Source organism: Podarcis vaucheri (genome assembly GCF_965113315.1).
Source record: "Podarcis vaucheri genome assembly, chromosome: 6".
Taxonomy (NCBI): domain Eukaryota; kingdom Metazoa; phylum Chordata; class Lepidosauria; order Squamata; family Lacertidae; genus Podarcis; species Podarcis vaucheri.
This window is the reverse complement of record NC_138764.1, coordinates 34737838-34752680: the sequence shown is the minus strand read 5'-3', so window position 1 is coordinate 34752680 and position 14843 is coordinate 34737838. Positions and strand designations below refer to the sequence as shown.

The 14843-nt window shown below is 46.0% G+C and overlaps 1 long non-coding RNA gene across 1 annotated transcript; it reads left to right on the top strand.

Moving 5' to 3' along the window:
- The first annotated feature begins 4332 nt into the window (after nucleotides 1-4332).
- LOC309533802 lies at nucleotides 4333-6136 on the top strand. The gene is made up of 2 exons (XR_014220476.1): nucleotides 4333-4446; nucleotides 5997-6136. It is a non-coding gene; the product is annotated as an uncharacterized lncRNA (long non-coding RNA).
- The last annotated feature ends 8707 nt before the right edge of the window (nucleotides 6137-14843 follow it).

The window sequence follows — 14843 nt, the reverse complement described above, 5'->3', positions numbered from 1 at the left end:
GGAAGTTTGCATACCAAATACCCAATGCCTTTTGTTCTCCTGCACCAAGTTACAGCAGCTGAGCTCTGCAACATGTGGAAGAACTTGCCTACTGCCCCATGTCCTACAGAACCTGCTTCTGATCCTCCTGCCTTCGTCTGGGCTGCCTGTCACTCCACAGACTGCAAACTGACCTGCTCCCTGTTCTGGATACCAATGCCTACATATGTGCTAGGAGTTAGCAGCCCATGCCTGATGAATCATCGCTGGCATCCTGGCCTCTCGCGCCAATGGCTCAAGAGTCCCATGTCCCAGAGAAAGGTTTGTTCCTTCTCAGTGCTAATTTTCTACAAAAAGAAATGTCGGAGCTCACCATGAACTTCTCCCTTGTTCTCTTAGAACGGCAATGGTGCCCACCTGAGAGGTGTGCTGGAACCAAGTTCTGCTGAGCTCTGGCTGGGGGGGGGGGAGCCCTGGTCCTTCTTGACATAGGGATGCATTTTCTAAGTATACCATTCATACCCTGCTAATGGCACTTGGAATGACAGAGGTTTAAATATACTAGGCTTAACCCTTCCAGGAAACATAACTTAAGGCAACGTAAGTTATCTGCTTTTTACCTACCAGGTTTTAAGTCTGCTGGGATCCTCCTACATGGAGATAGCTGTGGACTTCCTTAGCGCATCAAACTAAACTGGGGCATACTTGCCTGAGAAGAACACAGGAGAAGAAGCCAATGATGTTCCACTCTTAGCAATCTGGAGTTCACAGTGGCTTCTGCATCAAAGTGTCACAAAGCTTGTGGGGAAGAAGTGGTCCAAGCTGAACATACAGTGGTGCCTCGCAAGACAAAAATAATCCGTTCCGCGAGTCTCTTCGTCTAGCGGTTTTTTCGTCTTGTGAAGCAACCCTATTAGCGGCTTAGCGGATTAGCGCTATTAGCGGTTTAGCGGTTTAGCGGCTATTAAAGGCTTAGCGGCTAAAAGGCTATTAGCGGCTTAGCGGCTTAGAAAAAGGGGGGAGCGAAAAAAATCGCAAGACTTGCAAGACGTTTTCATCTTGCGAAGCAAGCCCATAGGGAAATTCGTCTTGCAAAGAGCATCGAAAAACGGAAAACCCTTTCATCTAGCGGGTTTTTCGTCTTGCGAGGCATTCGTCTTGCGGGGCACCACTGTAGGTCCATCTACTGTCTACAGTGACCAGCAGCAGGTTTTTTCTTGCCCTATCTAGAAATGCCATAGATGGAAGGTGGAACCTTCTAAGTAGAAAAAGACCTTGCAACAGGCCCTAGACAACAGCAGAATGGTTCTATCAGTGACCTTCAAACTATCTACATTTCCGCAGGGACATTTCTGCCATGTGAAGTTTTCTACACTGCCCATTCTATTAATGTAGGGCAGGAACCAATCCTGTGAGCCCTTTCCATGACCTCTTGAGAAGTTGTGTGCTTTACCTAGAAATCACTCCCTTGAAACTATGCTGGACAACTTGTAATATTGAGGGGGCCTGAATGGAAACCGTAGGATTTGTCAGAAGTGCTAAGAATGTAGTTTGAAAACAGCTGTTTTGAGTTATGTCCTTGTCTAACACCTGCCCAGTCTAGAAAGCCAAGAACATCCAACAAGTTATATAGGAGAGAGGGCATGTTAGGTCACCTTTAGGTCACCTTGCTTCTTGACTCACTTGATTAGTCTCACTCTCATGATGATGATTCTGTCTCATCAATTTATATCAGTGTTTCCCAAACTTGGGTCTCCAGCTGTTTTTGGACTATGGTTCCCATCATCCCTGACCACTGGTCTTGCTAGCTAGGGATGATGGGAGTGGTAGTCCAAAAACAGCCGGAGGCCCAGGTTTCGGAAACAATGATATATATATATATATATATATATATATATATATATATATATATCCTGCAGTTCTGATCAGCTAATAGGAACAGGGAACAAGGTTCAAAACCCAAGCTGCCTACAAGTCCAACAATGCTAAGTTAGAATGTAGCATTCTTTTCAATATATATTGCATTGTTTCCGCAACCAGAGTCTTGTGCTTGCAAAGCAATGTACCAGAAGAGATGTAAGCAGCTTGAATGCCCATCGGAAGGCATTAAAATGCATCCTGGTTGCCCAAAATCCACAGTACGGCCGGACTCTGGCTTCAGCACCTGAGGCTTTGCTTGGATAGCTGCCCCCAATCATCTGTCCTCCACCCCTGGTGCGAACCACAGGAATAGCTTCACGTCTTTTGCATAGAAGGGTATCCACGTTGCTTCAATTCTTCCTGCTGGCTGGTTATTGCTGCACCTGTGACTTCTTAAATTAGCCACAGCTGGACTAGCTGAGACCTCTTGGCTGCCAGGCCTCAAGAGCTGAGCACAGCCGCAGCCACGGGGAAACAGCGAATGCTGTGCATAAGCCAAGGAACATTACGGGCGTCATAAGCCAAGGAGCATTACGGAGGCTCAAGAAGAGAAGAGGCAAAGCCTATGTACATGCACAACAGCAAAGATTCCTTTCTTTATAACTTTGACTGAGCTGGAGCTCCCAAGTACGACAAATTAATCTGGGTTGCAATTGGAGCAAGCGTATTAAAATGCCAACTGAAGTCTCTCTTCTTGGTGGTTATGATTTAAAAAAAGAATCTGGAAAATTTATTCTTAAAAGCACTGCAAATCTGAGCATGGCAATAAAAGAGGCGCATTCACAGGCAGCTGCATTCAAAGATATGGAGGCTCCGTGCCAGGGATTTTCACGTGTGCACGATACTCAGTCTCCCCGAGTCAAGCCATTTGAGTGGAACTTATTACAAAACAAATTCGGCCGCAGGTAGAACTCAGTTTTGTACTGCCCCAGGCACAAATGCCACGACTAATGTGATTGGCTAGGGATGGCGGGGGGGAGAGATGCCCAGCATTATGACATCACACACGGTTTGTAGGAGACATAACAATGGATTGGTTCAGTGTCTCTCATGACTTTTAGTTCCATCCTCAAAAGCTGCAGGAGGAAAGGCGGAGCAAAACTTGAAACTCATTGAAGAAATGAGTTGCTGATAGTGCAATCACACATACAGTGGTGCCTCGCAAGACGAAATTAATCCGTTCCGCGAGTCTCTTTGTCTTGCGGTTTTTTCGTCTTGCGAAGCACGGCTATTAGCGGCTTAGCGGCTATTAATGGCTTAGCGGCTTTAAGAAAAAGGAAACAAACTCGCAAGAACTCGCAAGACGTTTCGTCTTGCGAAGCAAGCCCATAGGGAAATTCGTCTTGCGGAAGGACTCAGAAAAACGGAAAACTGTTTCGTCTTGAACGTTTTTCGTCTTGCGAGGCATTCGTCTTGCGAGGTACCACTGTATGTCCACTCAGAAGTGAGTGCTGCTGTGTTTGTAGAGGTTTACTGTCTAATGGCTGGTAAAACAGGCATGGCCAACATGGTGCCTCCAGGCGTTCTTGGATAACAATTCCCATCGGCCCCAGCCAGCCTGGCCAATGATTCGGGGACAGCTGGTGCTGTGGTCCAGCAGCACCTGAAGAGTGTAATGTTGGTTCTCTTTGGGTTCTGAGCTGCAGCCTGAATTAGGTTTCCAGGGGTCTGGGGTTACTGGATTACTTTTTTGCCCAGAAGGTTATCGAAAGTCAAACAAATTATGTATAAGTGGGGGGAGGTGAACAAAAGCAGGGAAAGGCGTAATAAAGTATGTAAAGCAAGAGAAGTAATGTGCAGCTGTTTAATGTGCATAATATAGGCAGGTTACAGAATTCAGTTTTCTTAGGCCAAGATGCTCATTATCCCATTTTAGATCGCATAGCTCAGTTGGCTAGAGTGTGGTGCTGATAACGCCAAGGTTGCAGGTTCGGTCCCCATATGGGACAGCTGCATATTCCTGCATTGCAGGGGGTTGGACTAGATGACCCTCAAGGTCCCTTCCAGCTCTACAATTTTACCGTTCTATTATTCTAAGCTCTCTCCATAGCTGCTGCCATCACCTGTTTTATCAAACACGATTATACTTAGTTACCTGAGTACACTGGCTTCCAATTAGCCATCCTTTGCTCTTTTTCTTCCTGCTTCCACTTCATTGCATTGTTCTCTGCTTCCCTCCTTCCCACAACTTCCATTATACAATGGTTTTCATCAGCCAACTAATAACGTTGCTAATTTGGGAGTCGCTGGATCGTGCTCTTGGTCACTCCTTGCCTTTTGTGCTCCTACAAGTGAAAAGATATTTAGAGCCTCACCTCCAAAATTGCTGGGGAGGGGGGGAGAGAGGACAAGACATAGAACCATATGCAGTCAGGTAGTCCATGAAAGGGTTACTTTCTCTGCTTTGAATGTCTTTTATTTTATAGAAACTCATGGAGGGGGGGGAATCCAGCTCACATTTCACGCTCACCAGAATAGCGCTTGTGAGACATTCCAGCTGCCTTCAGCCCTAACCTCAGTTTAGAATGTTACATCCTAAATTACAAGGTATGGATGTGTGTGTGTGTGTGTGTGTGTGTGTGTGTGTGCGCGTGCGTGTGTGTCCCCTGACATACACACACACATACACAAAACCATTTAACTGGGTATGATAAAATAAGAACCAGCAATGTTGCCACTTGGCCTCAAATTACCCAATGAATGGTGGCTTCCAGAATTATTAGAAGGTAGTCTTCAAATGGGAACAGGCCTGAAATCTCCAGTGATAGCTCTTAGGATCATGAAAGGTAAGCTCAGCATGATGGGGCAACATGGAGACAGTAGGTTCCATCTGTCAGGAGCACAGCCTACACTTGAGTAGGACCCTGGCAGAGACACATGCCCGACTGGCATGTTCTCTTCCTCCAGGTCGATCGTTCGGGAGCTTCAAAAGCTTTCTTCAGCCCAAACATCACAGCGACCGATGCCAACCGAAACCGGCACACTTAAGGATCTGCAGAGTTTGCGCAACTTGCATGACAGACCTCAGCAACCCAGCATTTTGGCTAATCTGCATTATTTACATATAAACACACACAGGGCACTGCAACATGGCTCCCTCTCTCTCTAGCATCAGACAGCAAAAAGAAAAAGAACAAAGGACAATAGTTCCACTTCACAGAACACAGTAACACAAACATCCTGTCTCCGTCACTTCCCACTCTGTGGAGTCAGAACATATACCGTCATATGGAATTCTAACACCATCCACCAAACAGTGTCTTCTTCAAGTTTTCTTACCAGCTTAGCTGCCAGCTACTCAGAGTTACTTGGGAGGGTTACTTGGGGACACCACTGCAAGCCTTAGGCACACCATATTCTGATGAAATAGTGAGCTTGGATAGCAAACAGGTGGCCAGAAACATTACACTCTCCACCCTGGGCCTATGAATGAGCCCCTAAATCTTGATGCGTTGGAGAGGCAAGCCAGGATGCAAAATGCCATGTGCGTCTGGGAGCCTTTCACTCCTGCCATCCTACTAATGCACTCATGCAGCTCTCCATATCCTCTAAAAAGCCGCTTTTGGAAGCTGGGGGAGCCAGCAGGGTGGCATTACATGAGACACAAGGTGATGCTGCTGGGAAAGTCAATCAGCAATATGCACCCCCAATGTGTATGCAGAAGGCATGGATCTCTCCGGACTCCTGCCTCTCCTTGTCTCATGTTTTATGTACAACCACCAGTGCCAGATATTAACTGCAGCTCATGAGGGCATAGCTAGAAGGTCTTGGCCATGAGACCGAGGTCTGTGCGCATGTGGGCACAGGCGCATAGTGTGCAGGCCCCTAATGGCTGCTTAGCAAGGAGTAGAGCATGAGCGGTGATTACAGACCTAAGTAAATTTTTGCCCATGCTTTCTTTTTCCCCCAGTTTAAAAACTTTATAGCAACGCACATTTTTCGTAGGTTCTGTTTTCTCTCGTTAAAACTCAAAGCCTCAAATGAACTCCTCTTAAAATGAAGCATCAACATTATACAGGCCACAGGAAGAATTAATGTGACTGGAGATTGTGAAATCAGCTGAGCATCATCTCTTTTTCTTCTTTTTTTCCTCCTAGGGTGATACCTAGAGACAGAGACAGAGCTGACAACGCCAGAAGATGTCAATGCCATGCAGAGAGAAGATAAATTTAGAGTGAATGATTTCCCAGTTATGCAGGGACCAACAGAGAGTTTATAATAAAACAATTTAAACACAGTTTGGAATATGACAATGGCAATTTTTCTTGTGTAGAAAACAAACCATTACAGATCTGTGTTTGTGGCCCAGCAGGGTGTTTTGTAATATAGACCTTCTTCCGCATTTGCCGAGCAGAAGATATTTATGTCCAACTTCTCATGCAGCCTGTGATATTCTACATTATTATTTCATTTGTCTCTTTGTTATAACTTCATCTCAAATGCTGGAAGAGATGGATCATCCAAGAAGTTGTTGGGGATGTCAGTTGCTTCCTTAGCTTCTTGGAAAATCTGCTTTTCAGATGTGTTCATGGTTGGCTTTGTATTCCTGAGGAACAGAGAACCTCAGTCCAGGCTCTCCAGGCCTCTCTAAATGGTACTCTCCTAAACTCCACCCCACCCCATGGCCCCCCACCCCATGGCCCCCGACCCCAGGCTATGCATCTCAATGATCTTGCTCCGCATCCTCCTCCCCACCTAGAAAACCAAGAACTGAACCTTTCGCATGCAAAATGTGTGCTCCAGCACTGCTTTCCCACCATATGCAGAATTTCTCATTCAGATCTCCCCACTCCCGCATAATGCACCCCTGCTGGACCTCTGGCAATGCTGGATGACACGGGTACCACATATGCCAATTCCTCCAAGACGCTCAGCTCCAAATCTCACCAGTGCTTCTCCGAAAGCTGCTAGGGACACTATCTGCATGCACTCTGCCTTTTCACACTCTTTGGCTTCCTTCATCCGCCTCTGTTTCCTACTCACATTTTCTTTCTTTCTTTTTTCTCCCTCCAGGCAGCCTCCAGCTGGACAAATTCCCTGCCTTCCCACAGCTGCCTAAGTCTCCTTCTCCCCTGGATCCTTCATCAAGCAATCTGAGACTACGCTGATGTGACTGCCTTTGCTCCTTCATCTTCATACCACTTCTGGTTCTGGGAGACCAGGGGGAAGGAAACTGGTTGCAGCTGGAGGGGGAAACACCCTGACCTCTTCACTAGCCTGACTCATCTCTGCCTCTGGACCTCCCTCGCCTCCAGCCTCCACTTCTGCCTCTGATTCTGGACTGCTCTCTGCCACAGACTCTTCCTGCTCACTAAACCCTCTTGCCTCTCCAGCTTCCGACACCTCCTCCTCCCAGTCTGCTCCCTCTTCTCCCACTGACCACTCATGGTCATCCCACCACGAGTCCCTGGACTCTGAACCTTCTTCTCTTGGTAGATAGAACTACCACAGGTAGATTGTGGGTTGCCTGGAAGCCCGACTTCAAAAACAGGTATGGTCCTTGTTACAGCAGCAAACTGCACTGAGATCAATAGCAAAGCTGCAGCCTAAAGAGTTGCTGAAAATAAATAAGGAACCATAAACGATCGCCCACTGTTAGATTTAATTCCCCCAGTCTCCTTGATAAAACCTTGGAAGGGGATGATTCAATCTGCATAGCAGACGTTATAAAAGCGTGCAAGTTGTCTGAAATATTCCCCCCCCTTTTTTTTTCCTTTTTATCTCTGAGTCATAATAAAACAGGCAATTTCCTTAAAAACCAGAATACAACGTTGTTTATACATTATGGCGAGGTCTTTATTATCATTACTCTGCTTCTGCATATTAAGAGAAACCTTAAACTCCAGAAGTAAACATTGTGACAGTTGCCTTTTTAAAAATGTATTTCTTTTTTGGGGTGACCTATGCAAATCTACTTTTTAAACCTAAATGACAGCAATCAATTATTCAATTTGAAATATATTGAGAAGAATCCTGTGGCCTTCCCGTGTACGCCTTCATTTACAGATCCGGTTTTGTTTTGTTTTTTAATTATCAGCTCAAATGAAAGAGGCTGCTTTTGAGTTATTCAGTTGTGAAATAATACATGTGGATCAAATACTGGACAAGATAAACAGGTTCAGCGTTAGGACAATCTGCCCGACAGGAGCAGCTTTTGATACAATTTTAATCAGTCCTCTGGCCCCTGAAATGTCAGGGAGCTTCGTGCAAAATGAAATTATCCTTTTCCCTTTGCTTGTTTCCCGTTCCAGCTAATCCCCTCTCTCTTTATTAAACATATCTTTACCATCTGCACTGGCCGAAACGTTCGACACCTTAGTGGAGAACTGTGGCCGAGCCGGTTTTTATGGGCAACACGATCGGAGCTTTAGGCACATCCTTCGGATTATCCCAAGGACAAAAGAGGATGAATAATCCATTAACTGTAATAAGCAAGCGCATGTATCAATGTAACTGGAACACGGTTTTGGTTTCAAATGCAGAAGCCAAATCGGAGAACCGGCGCATCGTCAAATGCTTACAGTTCGGCATCTCTTCCCTCACCCCACCCCGTACTGCGCCAACGTCACAATACAAGATCATTTTCATGTCCACATGCTTCACTAAACAGTACATCTGGAAGCGATGTTTCAGCCACTGCTTATCAGCCTTTTCCAGTACAGAGATGTCATTCCCAAATCTGCTACAGCCAAAACAAATGGTCCTTTGGGAGGAAAACATAAGAAATGCCTTCCTGGATCAAATCAAAGATCTGTCTAGTCCAGCGTTCTAGTTCCAACAGTGGTCTTTCCCATGCTTCTGGGAAGCTCACCAATTGGGTCAAGGGTGCCAGCTTGAATAAAATATTGCCAGGAGGGGGGCGAGGTTACAAATGCACCATTTGAATGGCAATGCCCATTAACTTTGGGAGGGCCAGGCCCCCTCAAATATTTTACTGGTAGGGCTGAAGGAACCCCAGCCCCCAGTAAGTGACTTCTATGAATCAGCTACAAAGGAGACAGTCATTGCCTATGGTTCATCCCCAGCATGCAATACTCTTAAGATATACTGCCCCCGAGCATGGAGGCTCAATTTAGCTGTCATGGCTCATAGGCACCGATACCCTCCTCCAATAATATGGGTTGACTATTAGCTCCAGAGAGAACAGGGCACAGTACCATCATATCTATCTTCCTGGCCACAGACATATGACATTTGGGCCCAGAAAAGCTCTCAGGAAGAAGCAGACAGCATCCCCATGGTGGAATTTTCAATGTCACGTGACACTGCTACACACACGAAAAGCACACCTGGGACTCAGCTTCATTAGTGTGTGTGTGTGTGTGTGTGTGTGTGTGTGCGTGTGCGTGTGTGTATATATATATATAATGCATTATAAGACTGTGACGCCAGATGGTGCTGTAGAGCTGAAATCGGAACTCTATGAAATTTTCCATTGTGAGCTTTAAAATCCGTTTTCCCCCCAGCGCATTTTCAGAGCATTTTTTTATAGCTGTGTAGATGAAGCCCTGCACTTTCTTATGCATAGTAACTCGCATGGCTGCGACACATGATGAGTGGATTCTGCAACAGCGCTGCTAGGGCTGATCAAAGAGGTCTTTCCCATCCAGCTGGTACGTGTCACAGTCTCCCACTCATGCAGCCTCTCCCACTCACATGGTTGTTATATTCACATAAAAATTGTAGCCATGTAGGAAATCATCACAAGGAATTGGTCTCCAAGTGGCTCAAGGCGCATGTGTGTGGAAGGGGGGGGAGGCCTGTGCTAACTCCGAGGCAGCATGGTCCTGAACCACAAAATGTGGGGTATTACCTCAGTGAAAAGACCAGTGAAACCACCAGCTAGGGATAGTTCTTTCCCAGTGCCCAAGAAGATGAATTTCTCAAAGTGAAACTGTGTTTTTTCAAAAGTCACTATGGGTGATATCCAACTCATTGATTTCAATGGCTCAACAGCCTGGAAGCAACCTCAAGTGGAATCTACACACATATTAAAAATGCTTTTTTTACAAAACGTTTTGAAAAATACATTGAATTTGACATAGCTCACTCTTGCCATCTAGTGTCACATTTGTATATTGCACTTTACAACACATTTAAAATGTTTCATTTGCAGCTCTATAGCTGAGTCCTCAGTCTCTGCTCCTTGGCTCCCTGGCACACGTAAATTTCTGTGCTTCCTTCATACCTTCAGTTATTTGCTGTTATTGAGATGCAGGGGGGAAACACAGCCCGATCTCTGGGAAGAGAGAGGCCTGCCAATCTGCTGCCTTAGGCGGCCACCTAGGGGCAAGGCTTGACCTGTCTATACCAGCGGAAGATCACGCCTTTATATCAGTTCAGCCAAGATAGAGTTGATTCCTTTCAATCCATAAACATGTGCATAATTTAAACTCAAATACCACCCAGATGGCCTAATGCAGACATGCAGGTTAACTGTGAAATTAAAATGTATTTGAACTACTGCCCAAACTTTTCTGACTGATTGCTTTGCATTGATGAAATGCACACAGTCCCTGGGTGTTACAATTTTCAGGGGCGTCACACTGTCCTCCTGCCACTAAACAGCGCCCAAATTTGTGAGTGTACACTGCCAATTAATTCCGAGTAGCCTGCCTGAGGACCGCCTGATAAAAACTGAACCCATGAATATTCTGAACAGTCACCAAACATCTGGCTCACGACACTTTGCACTAAATTAAAAAATGAAAATATCTGTCGGAGAATAATTTCTCCTCCATCGTGCTTGAGGCACCTAACATGTTTGCACACTGATCTGTGTTCAGATCAACAACAGGTGTGCTGCAGGGTGTCCGTGACAGAGGACCAAGGGGAGTCCATTAACAACAGTCCATTTAAAAAAAGAAACACCATGAAGTCTACCTGTGACCCTCAAAAAACACATAAAATTGATTTCGCTTAGATAACCCGCTTTCAGCCAGATTAGCCAGACAAAGAGCATCTGTTTTAAGTAAAGACCACCATGTGCCCATCTGTAGTAATGTCACATAAGGATTAGCCTCATCTGACATTTTAAATGAATACATGCAAGAGGAGGGGGAGAGAGAGTCAAGTGGAAGAGTGCAAAATAGCTCCAAATGATGGAGAATTGTTGTCGGGAGAAGGCTTTGAGGCAAGCCCCAGAGTCGTGGGCTAGAGTTGGCTCCAGGAATCAACCCCAAGGCATGATGTAGGAATATAGGAAGCTTCCTTATAGCATAAATAAGATCACTGGTCCATCTGGCACAGTGTTGTCTACACTAACTGGTAGCAGATCTCTGTGGTTTCAGACTTAAGGTTCTTCTAAAATCTCCCTGGAGATGATGGGTACCTGCTGCAGGAAAAGCAGATGTCTCACCTCTGAGCTACAGCTCATCCCGGATATGTCATGAAGTTCCCATGCATGTCCAACCCTTATTTGCAGAATAATCTCCCAGGAACTCGTTTAGAAAACCAAACTGGCAGCAGAATTCTAGGCTACAGTCTTGCGGACAAAGATTATTAGCTGTCTGGTATGTAGTAGAATTCAGCAAGTTATGCACGATTCTAAGCCGGGAAACAGATCATTTTCCAGGATAGCAGGTAGAAAGTGGAGAGACAGGTGAGCAAGGGGGACCTGGAGAATGTCAACCAGCTGCCTGCCTGCCTTCCCAAAAGGACTTAACCATCTGATGTGGAGCCCACTGGGATTTCCCCTAATTTTTTGGATAGCCATCATTGCCAGTCCAATTAAAAATGGGACAGAAGCAGTAAAACAGAGGTTGTTGTTGTTTAGTAGATAAGTCATGCCCGACTCTTCGTGACCCCATTGACCAGAGCACGCCAACCACTCCTGTCTTCCACTGCCTCCCGGAGTTTCATCAAATTCATGTTGGTCGCTTCTATAACACTGTCCAACCATCTCGTCCTCTGTCATACCTTCTCCTTGTGCCCTCAATCTTTCCCAACATCAGAGTTTTTTCCAGACAGTCTTCTCTTCTCATGAGGTGGCCAAAGTATTGGAGCCTCAGCTTCAGGATCTGTCCTTCCAGTGAGCTCTCAGGGTTGATTTCCTTCAGAATAAATACATTTCATCTTTTTGCAGTCCATGGGACTCTCAAGAGTCTCCTCCAGCACCACAATTCAAAAGCATCAATTCTCCGGCGATCAGCCTTCTTTGTGGTCCAGCTCTCACTTCCATACATCTCTACTGGGAAAACCATAGCTTAACTTTGGCCTATGTGGCATCTTCCTGGTGTTGTAGACTACAACATACCCTTGATCATTGCTCATGCTGGCTTTAACTATGTCTCTGCTTTTTGAGATGTTGCCTAGGTTTATCATCGCTTTTCTCCCAAGAAGCAGATGTCTGTTAATTTTGTGACTGCTGTCACCAAAACAGAGGTGGAGGACCTCAAACGCAGGAGGCAAATACAGTCCTCTCTATCTGGTCCTATCTCCTCAGGCCACACCCACACCCAGCCACGCCCCTCGCTAGCCCTGCTTGAAATCTGAAACTGGAGGGCAAAGGGGTGGGTGTGAGTGGGTACTATTGTAGATAAAGGATAAAATTTGCATTAGTAGCCCAGCCCACTTTTGCCTCTAGGCCTGCACATCATTGACATGTGGCCCTCAGAAAGCTGCTCAGAAGCGAACGTGGCTCTCAGGCAAAAATAAGTTCACTATCCCTGCATTCAAACAAGGCTACAGAAATTAGCCATTACAGGAATGGAACCTTTATAAACATGGCATACACTCACATAACCTCCAACATTTCTCCAATGAAAATAGGGACATCCCATTCCATAATGATAATTTTATTAGTTATACCCAACACATCTTACTGGATTGCCACAGCCATTCCGGGCAGCTTCCAACATATATAAAAACATAATAAAACATTATAAAAAATAAAAGAAACCTTCCCTATATAGAATTGGCTCAGAGGTCAGATAACTCCATACCTTCCCACATTTCTTCAATGAAAATAAAGGCACCCTAAGTAAAAGTGGGACATTCCAGGATCAAATCAGAAATGGCACAGCTTCTCTAAATCAGGGACGTCCCTTCCAAATAGGGACACTTGGAGGGTCTGCACTGAGTGTGCATGAAACCCATTGGAGAACTCTAATTTGACTTCCATACCTAACTAGACTATTATAAAAGGCTATTTAAGTTACTTCTCTAGTCAAAGACGCACTCAGCAGCGCTTTCTCCTGATCCTGGAACATGCTCAAAGCAAACACAAAATGTTCCTATAGACTGTGAGCATATGAGGGATCAACACAACATAAGCATTTTCTTCCAAAAGGACTTTCTAGGTTTTGGACTAAAAATAACAATACTTGCTGAGACTTTGGTCTAGTGAGATTTCCCTGAATAAAGACAAAAGTTTGAACACTGCCAAATGCAAAACAAAGACTGCTTGCTCAGCTACATAGCACAGCACAGCGCATCCCCCATTGTAACTAGGGTGAGGCGTAGGAGGAAGTGCCGGAAGGGGGGCAAAATCAAGGGACGTAGCTCAGAAAGAAAGAAGGAGATAAAAGAGTAAAAGAGATAAAAGAGTAAAACAAAAAAACCCAGAGCAGTCCTCAATTTCCAATTTTAGAGTTTCCGTTCCAACTGAACTGTTTTCTCTCCTCCAGGTCCTTACTACCTCTCCCAGGCTGCACCCCTTTGCGCAAGAAGTTGAGGTCCTCAAAGGGTCAGCCCACAAACCAGGAGCCAGGCCCTCAGTCACCTCTCCATAACTTCCCACCTGATTCATTCCTTGTAGCACTGTGTGATGGCCTGGAACTCGGACTCAGGCTCAGACTCGGAACCAGAGGAGTCTCCGTCTGCACCGGATCCTTTGCCTCAGGCATCGTCTGAACCAAGTCTGGGGCCTGATCCTGAAGAGTCCCAGTCAGCACTGGTTCCCCTGCAAGAAACACCAGTTGGGCCGAGTCAGGGGCCTGGCTCCAGATGCGGGGATGACCTCGTTGCCTTCAGCTGGGCCATCACTTACAGCTGCTCCACTACTGGTTTGGTCAGGGGAGGCTGAGGCGGCCCCTGGGTCTAGTAACCCACCGATGTCTCCCGAGCTGCAGAGAGTAAAGTCTGAGAGAAGGAGAGACCTGAGTACTCGCAGGAGGAGTGCTCGCCTTTGGGCGAAACAGGGAGGTGAGTTGCGGTGGGATCAGGACCGGCCGCTACCCCAACAAAGATAAAAGGCTGTCGGACCCTGCCCCAGGTTGCGGGAGCAACATTGCTGTATGTTAGATCCTGCCTGAGATCCTGTACCTGTCCTTGCCTGGTATCCTGCCTCGTTTCCTGCCTTGGCCCTGTTGGACTGACTCCTAGCGGAACCTTTGGATTCTGGACCAGTCCTGGACCGCATTTCACGGGTCATCCCTGGGCCCAGCACACACTGGTGGGTCAGAGGTGTCTGGAGCTGTAGGACTTGGCATCTCAAGAAAGTGGGTCTATGGTTCTGGTTCACTTGGTTATTGGAGTCTGGGAGCTCCAGTATTGGGCATAATATAAAGTACTGGGTCTTAGGAACAGAGGAAACAGGCTAATAGTAAGTCAGACCATTGGTACACCTAGCAAAGCATTGCCTGTGCTGATTGGTAGCTGTTCTTCATGTTTTCAGACTCTCTCAGCTCTGCCTGGAGATGCTAGGATATTGACCTTGGGACCTTCTGCATCCAAAGCATATATTCTTTTAATAAACCAAGGCCTCTCTCCAAGAGGTCTGTGCTAACGGCATGAGCAGCATGGACTCATCCTCTGTATCGAAATCACAACTGGGGTCATGACAACTGCAGTTGCCATGTCAATTATGCTTAGGGCTGGGCCATATTTGGTTTCCAGCTAAACATCACAATAAAACAATATATCATGATGTCTGAAATAAGGATGGAACTATGTAGAGGTGAACAGGGTAACATCCAGGCAACTGCTACTGCTTAGGGGTCTAA